The sequence below is a fragment of the Protobothrops mucrosquamatus genome, unplaced genomic scaffold (genome assembly GCF_001527695.2).
Source record: "Protobothrops mucrosquamatus isolate PMUCROS unplaced genomic scaffold, P.Mucros_1.0 scaffold404, whole genome shotgun sequence".
In the NCBI taxonomy this organism is placed as follows: domain Eukaryota; kingdom Metazoa; phylum Chordata; class Lepidosauria; order Squamata; family Viperidae; genus Protobothrops; species Protobothrops mucrosquamatus.
The window spans coordinates 792,218-816,806 of record NW_015386735.1 but is presented as its reverse complement, the minus strand read 5'-3'; positions in this window follow the sequence as shown (position 1 = coordinate 816,806).

The following is a 24,589-nucleotide window of genomic DNA, read 5'->3' as shown; positions in this document are numbered from 1 at the left end:
TGAGGAAAATGGTAGATGTGGTTAGGCACAATGGCAACTGCTTGGGGCAATGGAGTACAGTTGGCCTTAGTATATAAACTGTCAGACTCTAAAAAATAATCAGGGACAGGACAAAAAGTACATGGAGATGGGACAAAATTACATTTGATGATTTCATTTCAAGGTTCTTAAAAATTAAATACAAATACATTTATTCCTTTCCACATATTTAATTATGCTTCCTTCTCTGTCATTAAAAATTACACATTGGCAGAAATGTCTAGAGAGTTTGGAGCCACATCAAAGCTTTTGTAGGTCATACATGGCCTTGGGATCTAGAATTGGGCATCATGTCTGTATTATATGTTCCCAAACTTGACACTCTCTACATCAGCATTTCTCAACCATGGCAACTTTAAGATGTGTGGACTTCAACTCCCAGAATTCCCCAGCCAGTTTCTGGGAATTCTGAGAGTTGAGGTCCACCCATCTTAAAGCTGCCATGGTTGAGAACTACTGATATAGATGAATAAAGCTTAGCTGCAACCAGCATGGAAAATACTGAGAATTCTGGGAAGCCCACCCATCTGGAAAATAACAGAATAACAGAGTTGGAAGGGACCTTGGAGATCTTCTAATCCAAACCCCTGCTCAAGCAGGAGACCCTATATATCATTTTAGACAAATTGCTGTCCAGTCTCTTCTTAAAAACCTCCAGTGTTGGAGCACCCACAACTTCTGGAGGCAGGTTGTTCCACTGATTAATTGTTCTAACTGTCAGAAATTTCTCCTTAGTTCTTTCTGATCTGAATCATATTTTCCACAATACAAACAGAACCTAATGGAGGCAAATCTCCATACTTACAGAAGATAATAAATCCATTAATCCTGAGTCCCTTTACCCCAAATTGATTCACCATCAACTACAAACTGAGCTCCCAGGGGTCTGAAGAGCACTGCATTCCAGATGTTAAGAGGAAAACATTCAAAACTATCAAGAAAACATTCAGAGCTATTAAGAAAACATATCTGGCCATTAAGAGCCATCACAGATCTTTAATTTTTTTTAAAAAAAATATGTTGATTGCTCTTTCAGAAAGGCTCCTGATAGGTAAACTCAGATATGTCAAGAAAGAAAAATAAAATGTTTGGTTGAAGAAACTTTTTGACTCTTTGTAAAATTCTATAACTAAATGGGTTCCTAAACTCACCTTGTTAAGCAAATCAAGAATATCATGTCAACCAGATCTTCTTAGAGACTGAGGTTCCCAGGCATAATGACAGCATATATATATATTTGTCAGAAAAAGAAATTTGGATTTGTAAATGTTTCGCAGTTGCGACTTGAGCCTGCTTATCACCCCTAGTTGGGGGCTGCAAGGCAAAAGAGATTGTAAAAAGTAGAACTGCAGTATAGCAGTCAAAATGCCAAGGTATAATCAATCAGACCGGTCTGTCTGAAAAACTTCAATCTGCATATTTTTAAATAAAAAAGGAAAAAGTCCTCCTCTCCAGTCATCCAGATTGGCTGCTATAGTATCCTCCTCCTAAGCTATTGATAATTACTTTAGTAGTAGCTTACAGAGAATTTAATTACATATATCCATAGAGGAGTTTAGTTTTGATGTCACCCAATCATTGTGGTGAAAGTCAGCCTCAAACAGAAGTGAATTCGGCATCTGGATTTCTTTAAGGTAATTATAGTTATAATGCTTTGATTTTTTTTTCTAAAAAAAAATCTTTTTGATGGAAATTAGTCTCTTTAAAACTTTTTCACTCCCAAGTTTAATGTGGGGGGAAAAAATGATCAAACTCTCTTCTTCAGAACTGTTTAGAAGGGAAGAAGATAGTTGAGGGATTGCAAGCCCATTTTTCATCCCCCAACAGTTTGTAACTCCCCATATTTCAGTTTAAATACAAGAGAACTCCTTCTTGGAACTCTCTCTCTCTCTTTTTTTAATCAGGAAATGTGTTCAGCCCCAGAAGCTACAAAGAGATGGAAAGGTGGCAGGAAGTGGAACAACAGCACTCCTAAAGATCTGCTAAAGTAACCAGGACATGAGGAGAAAAATAGAAACCTCTCGGAAGAGGCAAGTCTGAAGGGCAAATGTTAGATTTCAGAAGTCTTAGTTGCAACCTCTGGGACATTTGCAATTCTTTTAAGGTAACCATGGTAAACAGCAATCTGTTTTTATTTCTCCTTTGCAAAGTAGAGTGTACTGCCTCTCGCGCCAGCCCTGGCTGTAGCTCAGCCTAGATTCAGGGGTAGGCAACCTTGGTTCTTTTATGACTCGTGGACTTCAACTCCCAGAATTCCTGAGCCAGCATGGCTCAGCTTGGAAACCTCTCCCTTTCCCCTCAGCATGGCTGGCTCAGGAATTCTGGGAGTTGAAGTCCACGAGTCATAAAAGAACCAAGGTTGCCTACCCCTGGCTTAGATAGTCCCAATCACCAGTGTCTCATGTCCAAAGAATCCCAAGGGTGCTTTTTACAAAAGGCAACCAGACTTTGTTTTTCCTTGAAGACATTTCACTTCTCATCCAAGAAGGTTCTTCAGTTTTGCTTCTTCAGAGAACTGAACAAGCTTTTTGGATGAGAAGCGAAACATCTTCAAGGAAAAACAAAGTCCAGTTGCCTTTTGAAAAAAGCACTTTTGGGACAATCATGACCTGGATGATTGAGACTCTCCTTAGAGATTCCTTTCTGTCCTTAAAGAATAAATCTCTCATCTGGAATGACAAATAAAACTTCAGGTAATCCTCATTTAGCAACTGCCTTGTTTAGCAAAAGTGATGAAAAAAGTAACTTTGTTTATCAACCCTTGCATGTTTTGATCTTCACAGGTCTGTGAAGCAAAGGAAAGCTAAATTAAGACCATAAGCACGGTCACAGGTTCACTTAGCAACCTAACCACTAGACCCAATTGTGGTTGCTAAACGAGGATTACCTGTATGCAATGCAAGATGGGAAAACTGCATTCTGGTCCCAAACAGAATATTCAGACAATATAGAAAGTGATTTTGCCAACCAAACTATGAAGGACAGGTTGGTGTCACACTTAGGTATAGATTGAGAGAGGGAAGGGTAGGTGCAACTCCTTAAATCTGGCTGAGGATAAAGGCAAGAATCAAAGAAATTTAGATTTCTGAAATAGAACTTATTCTCTGCTGGAAAATGGCTTGATGTTTGCCTGATACTGTATCTATGAAATGTATACCCATAGTATATATTTGCCTGAAGGGAAGTCCCCATTGGCTCAATAAAACATATTTCTGACTTGATCAGTATAATGGCATTGTATGGAAAATCAACTTATTTTTTCTTTCATGGAAATTTTCATTGTATCACAATTTTTCCCTCATGGCTAGAGAGATACGTGAGTAGCAGAGTATCCTCAAAGCGCAATTGTTGCTCCACAGCCACGTGCAATAAATGCAGCACAGTATCTATTGTTTTTAAAAGGTGACTATCAGGCATTCATCAATGCATGACACTGTGAGTAAAGAAGAAATAACAGGTTTTAGAAAGGTGATGTGGTTCTGCAGCTTTTCACACAGCATTTGCTTAGTTCGGGAGGTTTCAAACTTAACAACTTTAAATTAGGACTTTTCTGTTTGGCATTTGGAAGGGCCCCGATTGTAAATGTGCAGATTAGTGAACCAGCCAAGATTAACTTGTAACAATTAACAATGTGCTCGTGCGTAATAATTCTTATACATTTATAGCACCATGACAAAATGGCATTGTTTTTGGACTCTAAATTCCTCGCTACCTGGGAGGGATCAGGGCATGGTAGCTAGCTACCCAAATTTAGCAGTGATACCTTGCTGCCATAATGAGTCTGGGGCAGGGGTGTCCAACTTTGGCAACTTTAAAACTTGTGGACTTCAGACCCAGGGAACCCAGAATTCCCCAGTCAGCCATGAGAGTTGAGGTCCACAAGTCTTAAAGTTGCCCAGGTTGGACACCCCTGGACACCCAGATCTGAATGAAAGCATTTTTTTTTTTTTTTGCCTTTCTTTTCTTCTCATCTCAGCCTTTTACTCAATTGCAGGCAACAAGTGAGAAGCATTTCAATTATACATGGAAAATTCTGTGTTAGCCAATGAAGACATCGGTCCCCAGTATGAATCTCCCAAGAGATGCCATATGCATGGCCTTAAGAAATTATCTTCTGGGTACATTAGAGCAACAGCATGGAAGCATATCAGTAGCCCTAGATAAGGAAAAAAAATTATAAATGGTAAGACCTTAGAGAGAGAACCAGATGGATGGTGCTGTCCTTGTCCAGTAATGAGTCACAGGAGAAGGCTGGAGTAAGTTGCTTGAGGGCCAAAGAAAGGATTCTGAGGAAGAGGTTCCTGCTCTCAATCACCCTCCCCTCCTTGGTCCAATGAAAGTATCCTACTGCTGTTTGCAATGCTACGGAGCTCCCCTTCCCCCACCCAACTGATCAGAGAAGTTTTTTTGCCTTCCTGGAGAACTGCAATCACATCGATATTGCTAAACCATCTGGGAAGCTATGCCTCCCACCCACACGACTGTGCTCCCTGCAGGCTGGCACTGAGCTTCAGCCAGCTGGCAGGGGAGGCACATTACCCAAGCACACTCCACACCAGCTGGCCAGAAGAAACTGCACATGCCAAGGCTGGCTGAGGAGGCTTCTAGCTACTCTCTCAGACTTCCTCGCTTCTGCTAAGGTCCCATCCACCCCTCCCCAAGCCCTCCCATCACCACCACCACCACGTTTTTCTTGCCATCATCAGTCTTTCTCTCTCTTTCCCTTTAGAATCCCACTTGCTCGTCTGTCTTGCCCAGCTTCCAGTTCTCAAAGCAACCCACACATTTTGCCCTACCGACAGCAAACTCTTTCATTTTATTTCCCCGATCGTGACAAAAGCTTCCGTTTCATTTCAGACTGCCTTTGTTTTATTCAGAAACTTCCTCTTCTTGAGCTTCATTTCCTTCCCTCTCTTCTCCCTTCCATGCCCCCCCCACAAGATTTCTCTGTCTAATAACCCATTTTTGCCACTGGGCCCTGTTGGTTTTCTCTCCTCATACAAAAGAGTGGGCTGAAAGTGGAGGATGTGATGAAGGCAGCTTCTACAGCACTTCCTGGCAGTTTCCTGACAGTTAAAACAATTAATCAGTGGAACAACTTGTCTCCAGAGGTTGTGAATGCTCCAACACTGGAAGTTTCTCAGAAGAGACTGGACAACGATTTGTCTGAAATAGTATAGGGCAGTGGTGGCGAACCTATGGCACGGGTGACAGAGGTGGCACTCGGAGCCCTCTCTGTGGGTACACACACCGTCTCCCCAGCCCCACCTCCTCCCACAGCCCCCTCCTCACCAGCAGCCCCCCCGGAGGAGAGTCGCCCCTGGGCACGGCCCACACGAAGCAGCGCAGCCAAGGACATGGTAGCTGGGCAGCAGGGACAAGACTCCACCCTTGTGCCCCATTGTACGCAGATGATGCTGCGGGGCACAGGCAGAGGGCGTGGCCACCATGAGGCTGCTGGGCTGCCTGGGTGATCTGTGGCGGGCCGTGGAGGTGGTGGGTGGTCCAGTGGGCAGGGCGGAGTGGGGACGGGGGGCAGTTTTTGGGCACTCGGTCTCTAAAAGGTTCGCCATCACTGGTATAGGGTTTCCTGCTTGAGCAGAGGGTTGGACTAGAATACCTCCAAGATCCCTTCCAACTCTGTTATTCTGTTATTCCTCCAATTTGCAATGTATATAGCTGGCACCTTTGGTGTGCGTTACACACAACTTCATTGTTTCCCACTACTTCTTCTAAAAAAGGTGGGAGCTTGGTCTTCCCCCTTCACCACATGAGAAAACATTAATTTATATTAATAAATTAGCCATGTTTTTTTTTTTGCTGCTGCTGAGTGGGTGGGTCTCTATGTGCATTTTATACTTGGATACCAAATGAAAAATGTTGCAGGAGACCCAAAGGAATTGAAAAGCTATGATATATTTGAAAAAAGTTCAGGAGGATCTTCAGCCAACACAACATATGTGCACACTTTAAACCCAAGAATACACTAAGGCAGAAGCCACCACCCCACGGATAAAACACCCAGACACAAACTAAGCAACATGGTATATGCAGTGCAATACAGTGAGACATGTGCAGATCATTGGGGAAACAAAACAACCACTTCATAAATGCATGACACAACATAGGAGAACAAACCCATCAAGACAAGATTCAGCAGTCCATCTGCCTTCAAAAGACAAAGGCCACTCTTTCGAAGACAGCAAAGTCTACAACACAGTCTTTTCAGCAGTTCCAAGAAGGGTCCACATCCATTTGCACCACTTAGATGACCTTGAGGACACAGATAAACCTCAGTGGCCTCAACCACTTTCTAAAATAATGCAAATGACCAGCTGTCTGCAAGGAATATAAATCCTTCCTTTCCCTACCAATCAGTCAGAGATAAAGAAGCTTCTTGGATGAGAAGCAAAATATCTTCAAAAATTCACTTGCTGCCCATTTCTCTCTAACCTAGAAATATGAATCATGGAGGAAGGTTCAGGTAGTCCTTGACTTACAGCTATTTGTTTAGTGACCCTTTTTAACCGATCTATTGATACAAGCAGTAGTCAAAATCTGATGCCAGTTTTCATTCTTTGCTGTTTGCAAAAATAACCACGCACACTTAGTAACTCTTCCTTTACTTGCATTTTTACAAGAGAAACTGTATACAGTTTGTGAATACTGTAAAATTAGGAAAATCAAAGTCAAGCTAAACTTGGTGAGGTAAAATCACTTCCTTCCTTCCTTCCTTCCTTCCTTCCTTCCTTCCTTCCTTCCTTCCTTCCTTCCTGTTCCTCCCCCACCCCACACACCCATGTTTTGCTTGTCAAAACAGCAAGCTACCAAGCAACCTATCTTTTCTACTTTATCCCCTTTTACCAGGCCTTTGGAGCTGAGAGTTGACTCAGGATTCCCTTCCAATGACTACCAAAATCATCTCTTTCAATACTCACCACCTGAAAATAGAACTTCCCAATTTTTAGAAAGTTTAGCAAAGGAACAGGAAGAAGCCAGGGCAAAGCACCATGGCTAGCATCCAGGAGAATAGTTAATCATATTCATTTTACTCTTGCATCTGCACACATATCTGAAAGATCTTTTCATTTTAAAAAATTCTTAAACTTGTCCAATACCTAATTAAACTGTTTTACTGGACATGGCTGTTGTAGATCCTGGATTGGCAACACTTAATCAATTCAATACTGGGTTTTTACTCCATTTCACTAACTCCTGTAGCAAAGTCTGCCTCCAATCAAAAAAATACTCCAAATAATTGCCCCTAGACAACCTACCTCCAGATAGAACCTGCTGTTTTGAACTACTTCTAAAGTGAGCTGAACCAATGAACTATTGCCTTAGGAGCAAGTCACCAATAAGGACAGTGCAGCAGGCAATGCCTTGACCAATCCAGCTTGCTCTTACTATAGGCAAGCCCATTCAAGTTCAAAATGGCACTTGCCTAGCGCTATTAGCAACTGGCTGCCCACTATACCATTTTTCAGGGAAACATAGCTCTGCCATGACAAATTCAGCAAGGAGTTACTCAGAATGATCAGATTAAAGCCCCCGTTCCCCCTTTTTCAACAACCAACTGGCTGGGTTTCAGCTTTTTAAAGCTAGAATATCGGCAGGCAGCTTCAGTAGCTGTACCAGACCAGTAAACAGCATATTCAGTATTTGTACACAAGGTTCTCTTTTAATGTAACAATATGGACATAGAAGCTTGCTTCATACATGGGTAGCCATGACCTGGATCTGCAGGTCCTAACAACAGGCCACATGAGTCTTAGGCATATTTAAAAGAACCTCAGATGGTGTTTGTGGTTTAAGCTATATGTAAGGTTGTCCCATAAATAATTATGAATGTGGAAGGGTTTCATCTATTTCCTGGGCAAAGAAGCTGAACACCATCAAAATTATTTATGTAAAAGACAGAGAAGGGAATTATTCAGTCCCTGAAGGCACATTGGCTTACCCTGATTCTTGTCCCAGAAGGGCCTTAATTTGAGAAATCTGAGCACATCTGTATAAATGCGAAGGAAGCATCAAATGGGAGATTATGAAAAACAGTTCACAAAGCAATGGAAACTATATATAAAATGATATTTATTTCTCATTTCAGATGAAGCCCAAGACAAAAGGCATATAGGTAAACACAGCTGCAACATTTTAGGCATATAATCAAATGCAGAAAAAATATTGGAAAACTATGCTAATTATTGTAATTAAATTGTGAACAGTATTGATAGCAAAATATCTTTATAAAAACCTATCAAATCAAAAGGAGTCGAATCACATGTGGGAACGCATTCTTGTGGCAGGAAGTACCAGGATAAAAAGACTGGTCTCTCTTCCTTCACCAACATATTCGTGGTAAGATAATGATATGTACAGTAGAATCTGAAGGTGGAAAATATATTTCTGGTTCATTGCTCTTTTGTGATCAGAACCTCTGAAGAAAGTGATCAAGAATATATTTTTATTTCTTTACTTGCAGATTAACTCTCTAAAGTCTAGAAACATTCCACCATCCAATCCAGTAATGAAGAAACTTGGTCTTTCAAATGTGGTTAGACTACAAGTTTCAGCAGTCCAAACCAATATGGCCAGTTTTGAGTACAGTGTAAGCCAGGCATGTCAAACTTGCGACGTCACGTGACATTGCACGACGTATCGGGACTTTTTCCCCATTGCCGGCAATGAGGTGGGCGCAGTTTCGGTGTGATGCATCCAGCCCGTGGGCCGGCAGTTTGACATGCCTGATGTAAGCTGTAGTTCAGCACTATGTAGAGGACATCACACAAGTTTTCATCCTTACCTAAGCCACCCCGGAATCATTTAATACATTCTTTGGAGGTTATCACACCACACTTTAACTTTAAGGAATAACATTACCATACTGAATTCTTGGGAAGATAATTACAAATGCTTTCATCTACATCTAAATATATTGAATGAGTTGACAATTCTCTGTAAGAAAGTTGCAGTATATAAGACTCTAGATTCTAAAAGGTGCCCTCCCGGGTCTCTTCTAAAACCAATCACTGAATTATAACTTTTAGCATGACAGAAAGGAACAATTTGAAAACACAGGGAATGATAAGACAGAAGAAGGCGAAGATGCTTACCAGATGAACTCAGCTCTTGCTATGGCACTTTTTTGCCCAAGCTGACCAAAGGGTTATAGAAATACACTGTTTTTCATTGATGGAACTTTGATTTAAATTAATGAAATCAAATTATACTTATGTCTGTGTTTGTCTCATCTACTTATTTCTCCTGATTACCTACATTTTTGGCATGCCACTCAAAACAAAATATGAATCTAACTCTCCACTGAAGAGGTGACAGATGCAGTCTGCACAGTGTGTAGTTCCTGCTTTATTAATAAGGACTTTGTTGGAGATTTTATACACACACATATATACATATATACATACATGCACACACACACACACACACACACACCATTATCACTTTTTAAACTTGGTATATTTATATCACAGCTTTGAGCTTCCCTAAATGTGTGAAAAAGAATCATATGCATGACATGAAATTGGCCCTCGTGTTGCAGAAAGCACCCAAATGATTCTATTTTTATCAAGGACCCAAAATATATTGTCTATGGTGAAATCTCATGCATTCAAATTGTTTTTGCTCAGATATAATCATAAAATTGCGGACATAATAACTAGATGGAAACTTTGATTACAGAGTTGGTAAGGGCCAACTGTATTTATTCCTCGTTCTACCTAGATGTTTTGTCTATTTTCACTGAAAAAGAAACTTCTTGATGCAGGTGGGGAAAAGCTAGACATAAATACCACAAAATGATAGAGCTTGGAAACTCATTCCCATAATTGGGTGCTTCCAAGGAGTTCCGAGGAAAAGGGTTGAGGTGGAAGAAAAAGCACAACCGGTATCATCAGTTCAACCTTGAAGTAGGATAATGAGTAAAGAGGTCCAGGTGCTGCTCTACTGCTGAAAGTCAAATTTGAATTGCTACCAAAGGACATCCTGATGCCTCCCTTGACAAGGAACACCCCTTGACTGAAAGTTCATGCACTTCCATGTGCAATCCCATAACTTGCCTATGTTAGACCTGTTATCAAATTTAGTCAAAGCAGCACTTGTAGTGCATTTGGACGATGACGATGACAACGATGATGTCGACGACGACAACGATGATGATGATGATGATGTAAGCCCAATAAGAAATTTCAAGAGAAGCATAAGGTTTTTTCAGAGGATTTCACAGGTTACACTCAAGAATTTTAAGGGCACTATTAGAATATTGCCTATACTACTGCCAATCATGTCCAACCTTTAAAATCACGAATAGATGCCCAAATTCTCAGCCAATTATTTAAATACAAGTCACTTTATGAATCAGAGGACCATGCAGTAGAATCAAATTAGATTTCTCTTGGAACGTTTATAGCCAGATTCTCCCCTTTCCCCTCTATATACTGCATATTTGATATGTTGTACTGTCATTTTGACCCCAAATTCTTTCTCATTAAATGACATTGATCAGATTCAGCTATAAATTATCTTTGTAAACTGCCCAGAGTCACTGAGAGTGAGTTGGGCAGCCATATAAATTAGAATAGAATAAGAATAGAATAGAATAGAATAGAATAGAATAGAATAGAATAGAATAGAATAGAATAGAATAGAATAGAATAGAATAGAATAGAATAGAATAGAATTATATTGCAAAAGCATTTAATGATATTGCAAAATCTTCCACTTTTGGTTCCTTCTTCTTGGAATATTTTGCATTTCCAATGAAACATTATTTGTCCAATGAGGTCATTTGGAAGAATAGCTGAATTCCCATCCAGGCCCTGTTTTTCACCTTCCTCTGTGAAATGCCCAGCAAACACACAGCATTCAATTCATTAACAATGGGATCGAGACCAGGGTTCCTGGCTTCCAAAACAAATGATCCGTCACAGAGCCAAAAACACAGTTAAAATAGGTTAAGCCAATACAGTCAATGTTTTTATTACACTTGCACAGTGTTTAGATTGAATCCATCACAATGGACAGAGCCCTTTCTTTGACAGATTATCTGTGCAATTAACAGTTTAAAATGCCATTTTCAACTTTATGGGACATTTTATTTATTTATTGTTTAGTTATTTATTGCTTGTTCTCCCACATTAATATTTGGTCCACTCAAGGCAATATGCATGCTTAATGCTCCTGCCTCCTATTTTCCTCACAACAACACACCTGTGAAGTGAATAGAGAGTCAACACCCCACATTCTTACTTGCTGCATCCCTTCATAGTTGGTAAAGACTGGGTCAATTAAAATGAGCAAATATATGTTTGTGCATCTTTCCTTTTTTTAGGAGCTTCAGGGCCTCATTGCAGGGAGCATTTAGACTTTAAGCTGCAGCCACCACGGAGTCATTTTTTAACATTTTAATCATGCTTCTTTAACCATGTTTTATTATGGGGTTTTATGTATTTTAAGATGTTTATACTAGGCTCTGTCAAAGTGGGTAGGATATACATGATACAAATAATATACAAATATTCTGACTTCACTTGAAAGCAACTTGTTCTCTCGTTGAAGATCTGAGTAAAACAAAAATAGTGCAAGCATCGTACGTTTCTTACCTTGTGTGCCTTATTTTATGTTATACCTTCTATTTTTAGTTTTTTTTCCCTTATTAACTCCTACTTAGTCTGGGTTGATGACCTGTGATAAAGAATTTGATGACTAAAGAGGATTAGAAACCAGAAACACAATCCATCCACTCTCTCCCCAGGAAATAATCTAATTCAGTGCTAAGGGAAGAGCTTAGTAATTAAAGAAAATGAAACATTATTGTCAGGAGTTAGATACAGAGCATGCAAACTCAATTTACACATCCTTTAAACAACAACAGCAAACAGGGTTATTTCATCCCTCCCTCCCACATACAAGTATACAAGAAATAGGCTTCATGAATGAAAAAAATGTTTGTGCTCTCTCTCTCTCCAATACACACACACATTCAATTTCCTTTTCACTCTTTAGATATGCAACCTACATGCCTTGTAGCTGATTTTAACCATGTTTATTCAGAAATAATTCCCACTAAATTCTACCAGACGTGTTCCATTGTGCTAGTGTGCTTTGGATTTCAGATCTAGATTTTAATCCAGTGCCACCTTATTAAAAGTTAGCTCCACTCATCACAGTGCAGTGTACTTCTAAAAAGAATGCCTAGGATGGCTCCACACACAACACAGGAAGAGTTGTGTGTAACAATGCTTGGTACTAGGAAACGTGGTAGAATCTCACCCACTGTATACTTAAAGCTGCTTTGGCTTGTTTAACGATTGTTGTTATTGTTGTTAAATTTTATCCTGGTTACTGTCATGTGAAAACGATTCCTCTGCTTTAAGACTGACCCATGCCAGAGGATTCCCCTCCCTTTGGTATCTAGAGCAGGGTTATCCGACTTAATGTGTGCATCTTAAATAAATTTTGTTAGTGTGACTGATCTCCAGTGAAACAGCCTAATAAGTAGGCTGCTAGGTTAATGTCAAATGAGCTGTTTTCACAGAAATGCCAAAGAAAACTCTTTTCAACTAGTCTCATTAGGAAGCCTGAGTGTAAGCAACTTTCCCAGACTACTGTGAGAAACTGTGTGCCAAAACTGGTGGGGGGGATTTGGCGTCAGCTGCCAAACATGTCATTTCTGGACAGGCTGCCGAAGCATCCATAGGTGACATCTGGGCTGTGCTTTTCATCTTCCCGCCTCTCAGTGGCTGAATACCTGCATGGGGCAAGGCACCCAAAGAGGCTCAGTGAATGCAGCCGGTCTCATCCTCCCAGCTGGACTTCCCTTATGCAGTACCAGAAGGTCCTGGAATTAATGCAGTTTGTGTCAACTTGTCATCTAAGAGCGTCTTTTGTCCACTCCTCTGTCTTCATGGGTTGCTAACAGTCCAAGCCCAATTTCAGCTGCCTAAGCAGCAAGGCATACAATCAACGGTTTGTTCCTAGGGTGGATGCTGTATCCCTCAGCCTCTTTCTTTCTTTGGGAATAAATAAAAAAATAAGTTATATATGATTTTATAAGCAAGCTTTGCAGAGAGATTACGGAGCTCCATCTTTTCAACTAACACAGCATGTTAGCTTAACACACAAAAATAGGAAATTATGTCGAACATCACACACACAAAAAAAATTGTCCAAAGATCGATGCATTTTCATGTTGTTTTTTTTCTTGGCAGCCCTCCTCATGTCTACAATTTGCACGGTTTCGAAGTGATTGAAGAAGATGATTACAGAGTCAAGAGTAAACTGTGGAACTTTGATTATTTCAGTTAAATAATTGATCTCAGTGATATTGAGCAGAGACCTCATTACAGCCATAGATCCAGCTGATATAATGGAAAGCAAACATTTTGAAAGCCCCCTCCCCAAATATAACTTCCAGCAGCAGCAATAAAAATGCAATTTGGGGGGTGTCCTGAATGAAATATTGCTACTGCCATTGCTTGGAAATGTATCAATTGCCAGAATAGTGTGATCCATGGGGTACAGGAGAGAATTACACAAGATCGGGGGAGGGGGGAGAGAAGTGTAGGGAAAGCCCTCAACATTTCCTATTTCCAATGACACCAGAACTATGTCAAGAATCCATTGTTGTTGAAGACTTATTCATCTTGGAATAAAATAAAGGCTTAATTCTGGTTTCACACAGGAGATAATTTCACTCAGGGAGGGAATCTCATCCATCCGTGTTTCCTTGGTGGATCTTGGTAAAAAGAAATGGAACTAAAACAAATTAAATCAAGCTTATTGATTTAATAACAGCTCTCTCTATTTAAAGAAAAAACACTCCAAAACCATGAAGTTCTTAGAAATCCACAGTGACACTTCCAATCAAAAATACTCATATGTCTTTGTAGATTTAGTTCTGTTGTGCCAGGTGTTTAATTATTTTTTGAGCATGAAGTCCAGAATATGAATATAGCACTTGAAAAATTAAAGTGCCAAGAAAGAGGGGGGAAAAGCATGAAACAAAATTATCAGGTACCCAGGATATTAAAATGTGCTTGTTAGTAAAGGGTGGGGGAGACAGCAGGACAATTAGAGTTATGTACATGAAGAACAAATCTTTGTTGCCTCTCCATTAATTTGTCTGAAAGAAAGCTTTGGAAAAGAAAAGAGAAACCTGCCCTGTATTGAAATTCATTTGAATGCAAATATTTATGGAAATGATGATATTTTTCTATCCGGTTCCTAATCCCTAACAGGAAAACAAATATCAAAAAGTGGATTTTTTTTCCAGCATTTGGCCTTGTTATAAGGCAGCACTCTAGAAAAAGAACAGCAACTCTGCTTGGGAGCTGTTTGATGGAAGCTGTTATGAAGTTAATGGACCAGAAAGATGTTCAGAAGCCTCCAACATGAAAACTGTGCTGAGTCGAATGGTCAAACGATTCCATCTGTGGCTAAAGTGGCTACTGGAAACATTTAGAAGCTCCCCCAGATGTTCAAATCTGGAATCCTGCTGTTCCTAAACTATATCTGGAATTTGTCATTTTACACAGAGCAGCACTCTTGGGCTGAAAAGAAAAGCAAACCCTAGGTAGGCATGTCAATCTTTTCAGAAGTTACTGTTGAGAACCCAGAAATGCTGGGCTGCTCTCCAGCTTTTTAGAATGCATTCCGCATCCAATTTAGAGAAGGTGCTTTAACGAACCGACTTATTTCCATTTGCTAAGTTAAATAAAAAAAAATGGACCTGGTAATATAAAAAAGGTATTTCCATTTCCTTGAAAGAAAGGTAAAGGAAACCTATGTGGCTTGGACTTATTTTGTTGCTATTTCCAGGTCTAATATGAAGTGGACATGATACAATGCTAAGGAAAGCCATCTTCAGTGCAAAATAGCAGAGGCAGTCACCCATCTTCTGAAAAAATATTTACTTAGAAAAGTCCCATTTGGCTTTTTGGAAGGGAGCATCTTAGGCAGCTTCCACATACATACATACATACATACATACATACATACATACTGTACATACAAACAATAAAAATACTAACATATTAACTTAATGCATGGTTAAAAATGAGCTTCCAAAGGCATTGTTATGGTGAAATATTAATGTGGATTACAGGCATTGTAAAAGAGAGACGTCACTGTTGTCCTAAAATTCAAGAGATGGGTGGGAAAGGCTAATCTTCAGATCCTTGGAAATCAAAGATGAATGGTCCTACTTTGGGGAAACTGGTATGGGAGAGCAAATGTCAACTGCTGAAACTGTGACCAGAGATCTGCCAGGCATGGAAGATCAGCTCCACTCATGAAGGTTCAATTAAATTGATTTATTGTTAAAAGACTATGTACAGGAATCTTCTCAGCTAATGTTTGGCACCCGTTTAGGGTTAGATAAGGGTCAACACTACTCAAATGGGATTGGATTTAGTTCTCTTGTGGCTACATAGGGATTCTAGGCTGATTCCCCGTTTCATTCTGCTTCAGATTCCACTATCCCTTCTCCTACAAGATCAACCCAGAATGGTTGGTTATTAACTTGTATTTGTTTGTTAAATTTATTGGCCTCTCATCTGACCATGGGGTAACTCTGGGCAACTTATACTGTTAAAAAGATAACAGTATGCAAAAAGTCATTTAAGCCTATTCAACAGCAGAGAAATTTCAAAGTGCCAAAAGGAAGGAGTAACTCATGCAAAAGGCAATGCCTGGAAAAGCTTTGATTTTTCTCCCAACCCTCTTCCTCTTCCTTCTCTCTAATGGAAAAGAATTTGCTTTTAATGTCCTGACCCTCCAAGCAAAAGCAAAACTGGGTGAAAATATGTTCAGTAGAATGTGAAGGTCTTGTGCTTGCTTTACATATGAAGTGCCTAAGAGTGCTAGTGGTCTCCTGTCTTTCCATTGGTCATCCTCTCTTCCATGGTCTGCAGCCTCCCTCCATAAAATCTCCAGGAAAACCATTATTATTACACTCTTCATATGAAACTTTTTCCAACAGTATGCTGTAGGATAATGCAATGATGAGTTAATAGGGATAATATCTATCTATCTATCTATCTATCTATCTATCTATCTATCTGTCTGTCTGTCTGTCTGTCTGTCTGTCTGTCTGTCTGTCTGTCTGTCTGTCTGTCTGTCTGTCTGTCTGTCTGTCTGTCTGTCTGTCTGTCTGTCTGTCTGTCTGTCTGTCTGTCTGTCTGTCTGTCTGTCTGTCTGTCTGTCTGTCTGTCTGTCTGTCTATCTATCTATCTATCTATCTATCTATCTATCTATTTATTTATTTGACGCCCATCTTGTATGGAAATGACTCTGAGTGGCTTACAGCATTAAAACATTAAAATCCTAAAAAATAACTATTCTTAAAACAATAACATGGAAATCACAATCATTTGTTAAAAGATGGGGAGGGAAGGAATAGGATACATGGGGAGGGGAGTTGAGGTTGCCTCTTAATTCATCAACTACTCTGCATCAGTTTAAGCTTCCAAATGCTCTTCACGGGTAACCCCACGTAGAGCATGTTACAATAGTCCAGGCGTGAGATAACTAGGGCTAGAATGACCTGAGCGCAGGGACTTCCTGATCCAGGAAAGGTCACAACCGGCACACCACCCAAAGTCATGCAAAGGCTCTTCTAGCTACAAATGCCACCTGCTCTTCAAGCAGGAGTTGCGAGTCCAGGAGAACCCCAGGTTGCAAAACAGATCTGTCTGGGGTAGTGCAACCCTATCCAGAACTAAGTTGGTTAAAGTCCCAGATCTTGAATTTTCTGCATCATCCTTGTCCTGCAGATTAAACATAAGAATGGGTTCAAGACACTCGGATCCTCTTTGCAAACTTGAATGCTACAGAACGTTGAGGGTGTTTCTGACAGAAGGAACTCGGTGACTAAGAACTCTCTCCACCTGATGCATTAGAGGGAGATGGTGTGTCCCTTTCTTCCCAACCGCTTCAGTCAATATGGAATGAGACCCATTCTAATGGCTCTGCTGGGATCAGCCCCATTGGGTTAGTCCTCTCTCTTAACTGCTCCATGCTTGGTCACTGAGCAAGTATGGAATTGCTGGTATCTGAATAATAACCCTTTCTGTTTCCTGCCCATTTTCCTACATCCTTTGCATTATAAGCATTTTTTAAATAAAACATGAATGCCTAGTACTGTATCAGAATCATGGCATATAAATAATACACCGAATAGATAAATGCAATTAAGAAAAACTTTGACCTTTCTCCGTTGTAATCTGCTTTTCTTCCCAATCCTTTCTTAGGTTTTCGTGTAAATGCAGGTTATTGTAGTAGGAGAAAAAGTTCACACATTCTAATGGTACTTTCATTGCTGGGTCTATGGAGAAACTCAATCATCCAGGTCATGATTGTCCCCAAAGCGCTTTCTCCAAAAGGCATCTGGACTTTTTTTTTTTTGGTGTTTTCTTTGAAAACATTTTGCTTCTCCTCCAAGAAGCTTCATTCAGTCCATTCAGATTTAATTGCTGTGGTATAAATGCTAGAAAACCAGGCAGTTAGCTGCTCAACTAGCTACACAGTGGGTTGTAAGAGCTTCAAAGTATCCCCCCGGGTCAGCTTTCTCTGTTTGCAAGAGGCGCTCTCTTTCTCTCTTCTTGACATTTGTAACTTTACAACATCTGCTATGTAAATATAACTGCACATATGGCAGCGTCAATAATAATAATATATTGCATCACTTGCTCGCAGTGCAAAGGCACTATAAAATTATTCACTCTCGTAAAAGGGGGCAACCTGAATTTGTGGGAATATACTACATTCAGACACAAAGAGGAAGAAGATCTTCTCCAAAAGCAGGAGTGGGGAGAGTCTCCAGAATAAAGTCTTCTACTAGCCAAGCTCTTCCTGCATTATTAATTTTGGGTTCCTCAATCAACCTGCCAGACATCACATCTGAAATGACTCAAGCCAATGGAGAGACACCGGCTCCTGTAAAATATTTCCTTCCAAGTTAGTTTTTCAGTATATTCATCATACATCATACAAAACAGATCGGTGAACAACTAGAACAGTGGTTCTCAACCTTTTTAATGTCGCGACCCCAACCGGTTGTAAGTCGAGGACTAAACCGGTCGTAAGTTGAGGACTACCCAACTGGTCGTAAGTCGAAGACTTTCCCTGCCCGGGAGCACCGCACATGTGTGGTTCCACCCCCTGTGCCGGCCGAGGCGTAGCTGGCAAGCGGCAGAGACAGAGCAGGCCGACCACCAGCTGGCCCAGCCCAAGGGAGGTAAGGCACCCTCCGGAAAAGGGGGGAAAAAATGGCAGACAAAAAAATGGCAGACAGCCTTGCTTGGCGACCCGCATGAAATGGTCGATCGACCCCAAATGGGGTCCCAACCCACAGGTTGAGAACCACTGAACTAGAAGCAAACAAAGTTATAATTAATAGCCAGCATGGGTTTGTTAAAAACAGATCATGCCAAACCAATCTTATTTCATTCTTTGATAAAGTGACTAAATTAGAAGACCAGGGAAATGCCGTTGACGTAGTATAGTTATATTTCAGTAAGGCATTTGACAAAGTAGACCACAACCTACTTCTTGGTAATCTAGAAAGAGGCAGAATAGACAACATCACCACCAGATGGATTTGTAGCTGGCTGACAAACCGTACTCAACGAGTAGTCCTCAATGGCACTACATCCACATGGAGAGAAGTAAGCAGTGGGGTACCACAAGGCTCCATCTTAGGCCCAGTACTCTTCAATATCTTCATCAATGATTTAGATGAGAGAATAGAAGGGGAACTCATCAAATTTGCAGATGACACTAAACTGGCAGGAGTAGCCAACACCCTAGAAGACAAGCTCAGGATCCAAAAATATCTTGACAAACTTGAACAATGGGCCCTATCCATCAAAAAGAACTTTAATGTGGAGAAAAGCAAAGTTTGACATTTAGGCAGGTATAAGGTATAAGTACAGATTAGGCGAGACCTGGCTCAAAAAAAGTAACTGTGAGAGGGACCTTGGAGTCCTAATGGACTATCACTTGACTATGAGCCAGCAGTGTGCAGTAGCAGCCAAAAAAGCTAATACAATCCTGGGTTGTATAAACAGAGGCATAGAAACAAGATCACGCAAAGTATTAGTACCGCTTTATAAAAGCCTAGTAATACTGCACCTGGAATACTGCAACCAATTTTGGTCACCATGCTACAAAAAAGATGTTGAGACTTTGGGAAAAAATCAGAGAAGAGCAACTAAGATGATCAAAGGCCTGGAGACTAAAACATATGAAGAACAGCTGCAGGACTTGGGTTTGGCTAGTCTAAAGAAAAGAAGAAATAGGGGTGACATGATAGCAGTATTCTAGTATTTGAGGGGCTACCACAAAGAAGAGGGGGTCAAATTAGTCTCCAAAGCACCAGAGGGCAGGACAAGAAACAATGGTTGGAAACTGATCAAAGGCAGAAGCAACCTGGAATTAAGGAGAAAGTTCCTAACAGTGAGAACAATTAACCAGTGGAACAGCTTGCCTTCAGAAATTGTGGGCACTCCATTACTGGACATTTTAAAGAAGAGGCTAGACAGTCACTTGTCTGAAATAGTATAGGTTCTGCTGCTTGAGCAGGAAGCTGGACTAGAAGACCTCCATGGTCCCTTCCAGCTCTATTCTATTTTAATACTCAATAGAAACAATGGAAATATGTTGCCTTGCTAGCCTTTCCTCCCCAAAGACCAGTGATCAGCTTTCCTGTCTCTGATCTATATCACTATTGTTTATATATCCAGTTCAATCTTCTACGAAGTAAAGCCCCAACACTAGTATTTCTTGATAACAATGAATTTATATGTTATGTATCCTTTAAAAAAATCTAAATCTTTTTAAATGGATAGGATTGTTTTTTGCCATTGGACTTAAAGCGAGCCAACTCAATTTTGAAACAAAGGGTTCTAGAACAGAAAGCCAATTGAATTATGCAGTTGGTCCCTGTGATGGGGTAATTAAAAATATCAATCAGCCAGTTATTTGGAGAAGATCACTGATTCAAAATACAGAAGAGTATTATCTTTTGCTCAATTTAATGCTCTCCCTACAGCAGTAGGGAGGGGAAGCACAAGAAAATCTTCTTGTCATGCCATGGTCTCTATATGAGGCAGGTGCAAGAAAAAAAATAGAGCTCATGTTTTGTTGTGTACCAGTTCTATGGGAACCTACCTGTGCAATTGATTTCTATTCTCTCAAAATTCCCAGAATATTCTCACTTATTTTACTTACATTACCTATGGTATTAGACAACAAAGAGATGATAACCAAGCCTTATAACATATCCTGTTTACATTCTAAAACAGGGGTGTCAAACTCAATTTCACTGAGGGCTGCATCAGCATTGTGGTTGCCTGGGGGGGCAGGTGGGTGTGGCCAGAGTGGATGCAGCCTACTGGGTGGGCGTGGATGGAGTGGGTATGGCCTACTGGGTGGGTGTGCCCAGTTCTACATCATTCGCATCAAGGGTGCCTATGGGGGCCTGGGCAGGAGTGGGACAGATCTGAGGGTCTCTGGAAGAAGGGGGTGGGACCGGGGCAAGTGCCAAGGCATGGTCCACCGGGGCAAGTGCCAAGATGGCCACCACAAAATTGTACATTGGCTCCCGGCTGGCCTGGGTCAGGGCCAAGGCAGCGGGGGCCATTCCCTCACTGTTTCCAGGATGTCTTCGCGGGCCACATGAAACCACTTCGCGGGCCGCATCCAGCCCCCGGGCCTTGTGTTTGACATGTCTGTTCTAAAATGACAGTCATGTATTTTTTATGAAAGCACTTTGGCGATTGAAGAAGATTGCAAAGTTTATTCCAAGCACGAATGTGCCCTCAGTAATTCTTCTGCCTTCACTTTGGTTCCAATGACTACATTTTACAACTGGTTTTTAAATTCACAGTACACTACATTAGTATTTAATGTCTATTGTCAGGGGTAACTTGCAGTCAATGGTTCTTCAGGTATTAAAGAATTCAGTGATGATTTTTTTGAAAAAGGCATCAGAGGGAAAAGGTATTTAAGATCTGGTAAGAATCATACATGAATAGCTGGACCTTTATTTCAAGCTTCTTATTTGAAGATCTCGTTTGCTACAAGTGCACAGCATTGGAAGCCTTATGCTAGGAAGGAGTTCAACATCCTGCTTGTTTGGGTAATAACTCCTCCATTAGAGACAATATTAGAAATTCAGCTTTTGATCTCTCCTTCTGGACTCTTTAAAATCCAAGCTGTGAACCAGCAGCTGATGCTTTACATATCATCCCAACCGCCAGCAATATATAAAACTTGGGAACAACTACATGCAAGGAAAATTAACGATGGGCTATTAAGGGGCATACAGAAGCTCACATCTGCCTCATTCTACCTAACAGGAAAGGAAAGCTGCTTCTCTTCCACTGCTGTAGTAAACAAGCAAGTGAGCCTTGTGAAGAAAAAGAACATGGGAATCTTTCTACGGAGAATTTCTGAATGGTGAGAAAGCCAAGGGAAGGACGAAGGAGCTTCTTGACATTCTGGTGGGAGAAGGTGACACTTGTACAATGGGTGGCAATTGAGCACTGTGCCCACCCCCCACAAGCTGTCCTGTAACATATGGCAGAACAGAAATAGCAAACATCAGAATATCCAAAGGAATATTGGCAGCTGAAAGCAGAATAAGAATCAAGTACAAGGTTGTCCTTGTTTTACAACCATAGCCAGGTCCAAAATTTCCGTTGTTAAGCAAAGTGGTGGTTACATGAGTTGCACCTGATTTTATTATCTTTGTTGACGCCATTGTTAAGCGAATCGTTGCAACTTTTAAGGGACTCACGTGGCCATTAAGTGAATCCAGCTTCCCACATTGATTTTGCTTGTCGAAAGCTGACTGGGAAGGTCACAAATGGCAACCACAGGATCCCGGCATGTTGCAACCATCATAAATACATGCCAGTTGCCAAGTGCCTGAATTTTGTTCCTGTGATGGTGGTTATGCTGCGACCGTCATAAGTCCAAGGACTGGTTCTAAGTCACTTTTTTCAGTGCCCTTGTAACTTTGAGTAAACCAATAGTTGTAAGTCAAGGACTGCCTGTATCTCAAAATTACGTACATACACGCAGCAATGATCCCTCCTAGAGCCTCTTCCTACTAATTGGACCACCTCTGGGTTCTTTGTAAAGAGGTTAATGTACAACTGGTTATATTTTAAAACTCTACAGCAAATCATTACTTTATGCCAGCCCATTAGTAGGCAGATGGAAGAAAAGTTGAAGAAGTACAGGCAGTCCTCGACTTACAGCAGTTCATTCAGTGACCATTCAAAGTTACAACGGCACTGAAAAAAGTGACTTATGACCGGTTTTACATGTATGGCTGTTGTAGGATCTCTATGGTCACATGATCAAAATTCAGGTGCTTGACCAACTGACTCATATTTATGACAGTGGCAGTATCCCAGGGTCACGTGATCCCCTTTTGCGACCTTCTGACGAGCAAAGTCAATGGGGGAAGCCAGATTCACTTAACAACCATGTTACTAACTTAGCAACTACAGTGAGTCACTTAACAACTGTGGCAAGAATGGTCATAAAGTGGAACAAAATTCACTTAACAAATGTCTCACTTAGCAACATAAATTTTGGGCTCCATTATGGTTGTAAGTCGAGGACCACCTATATTGCTTTTAATTTATTTGCTGCTTATGTGAGAAGAATAGGGGGGAAAAAGGATTCCATGGGTCTAAAGCCTCTCTTGACCCAACCCAAAAGGATTTCCTCTACCTATAAAATGCTAAAGGTGGAGGATCAGTGGCGATAGAGACTTGTACTGGGATACTGAAGAGACATCAGGGCCAGGTGTCCTCTCCCCTTGCAAGCTTTCCTCAAAGAGAGGGTTATCCACAGCATTCTGAGATTCTTGAAGATCCTCTAAAGCAGGGGTGACAAATTGCCAGCCCGCGAGCTGGATGCGTCATCCGGAAGCTGCGCCCACCCCATTGCCAGCAATGGCAAAACATTCCCGATACGTCTCATGATGTCACGTGACATTGCGAGTTTGACATGTCTGCTCTAAAGGATTTCTCTTGCCAAGAGAGTACTGTTCTGTCCCCGTCTGACACACACACCCAAACAGCCAGCCGAGGGTTAAATAACTTCTCCACACTCTACACTACAGATAAGAAACTTGGCAGCAGCTCCGTAGCTGCCTGCCAAGACTTTTACTCAGAGAACAAAAAACAATACACACAGTTAGAAATTAAGTCCACAGTAAACTACTTCGCCAGAGATTCAGCTTTGTCCGTCACAGAGTCCAAATGGCCACCACCTCCCTTTTATAGCCTGTGGGGTGTGGTCCAGTGACTCAGCTTAATCTCTGGCACGTCTCCTTTTCTGCTGTGCACGCTTGTCGCTCCTACGCTGGCGTGGATCCAGCCACAACGTATCTTCATCCCTATCCGAAACACCTGGCTCCTGGCCAATCTCAGAACCACCTGGCTCCTGGTCAATCTCTTCTCCGTCGGGAGACACCTGAGGCATTGCCAAAGAGGAGGGTCCTGGAGAGGGAGGCCTGGCCATCTCCTCTCCTTCATGTTCGGAGCCTTCTTCCTCCGATAAGAGGGGCTCACAAGACGGAGCCACAACAAGTACCAGCAATAATAATTTTGAGCTTTGGATTTCCTGGGAATTCTTTAAATGATCATTTTTATGACCTCGCATATCACTCTTTGTGTATAAAGCGTTTCTCTCAGAGAAGAATGTTTCATCAACATTGATGCAAAAATTATGGTAGATTAACATTCCCCATTCCTGTATTAATATATGCTACTGAAAATTTGGATTTGAGAGCAAGCAACAGCATGCAAACTTCCAGTCCTGCCTATTTGAAGAACATTCCATTGAAATAGGATTAGTTGTGGAAAAATTATGTTCATCATCACTTATAATTTCAGAAAGATCATGAAACACTGAGAGTAATATCCTTTTATTAAAATTATAAATACCACTCCTAAAAATATATTGCTGAGGTTTTTGTTCTCAACATCTTCAATACTTAACTGTCTAATAAGGTGAGAATTATACTATGAAGTTTCATTAAAATGTATTTAAAATTTAGAGTGTTTAAGAATCCAGATGTCTTTTTTAAAAAGACCATATTAATAAATAACCTTTATACTGTTTAGAAATCAGAACATTAAATTGAGGATGAAAGGTTCTGCTTGTACCTTTTTATGTGCTTTCCATGCACAACCAACACACATTGACAAAGTGCTCACCTAACAGACTGCATCACTTGAGAGAAACTAGCTGTGAAGAATAAGGCAGAGAGAGATTTATCTCAGACCATATGGTAACAATTTATGGATCACACTGAGGGCTTCTACCATTAAACAGAAAAGTGAATATGACTGCTGTTATATCTGTTGTAAGAAAATTCATGAAGACTTCATATTTAAGAGGACATTGTCAGCCACTTTTGCCACAGTTGTTTTTCTTTCATCAAAAGTTCATTTCCACAAAGACAATAAACTTTTCTTTTAATACCTGAATTGAGATCCTATGGAACAAT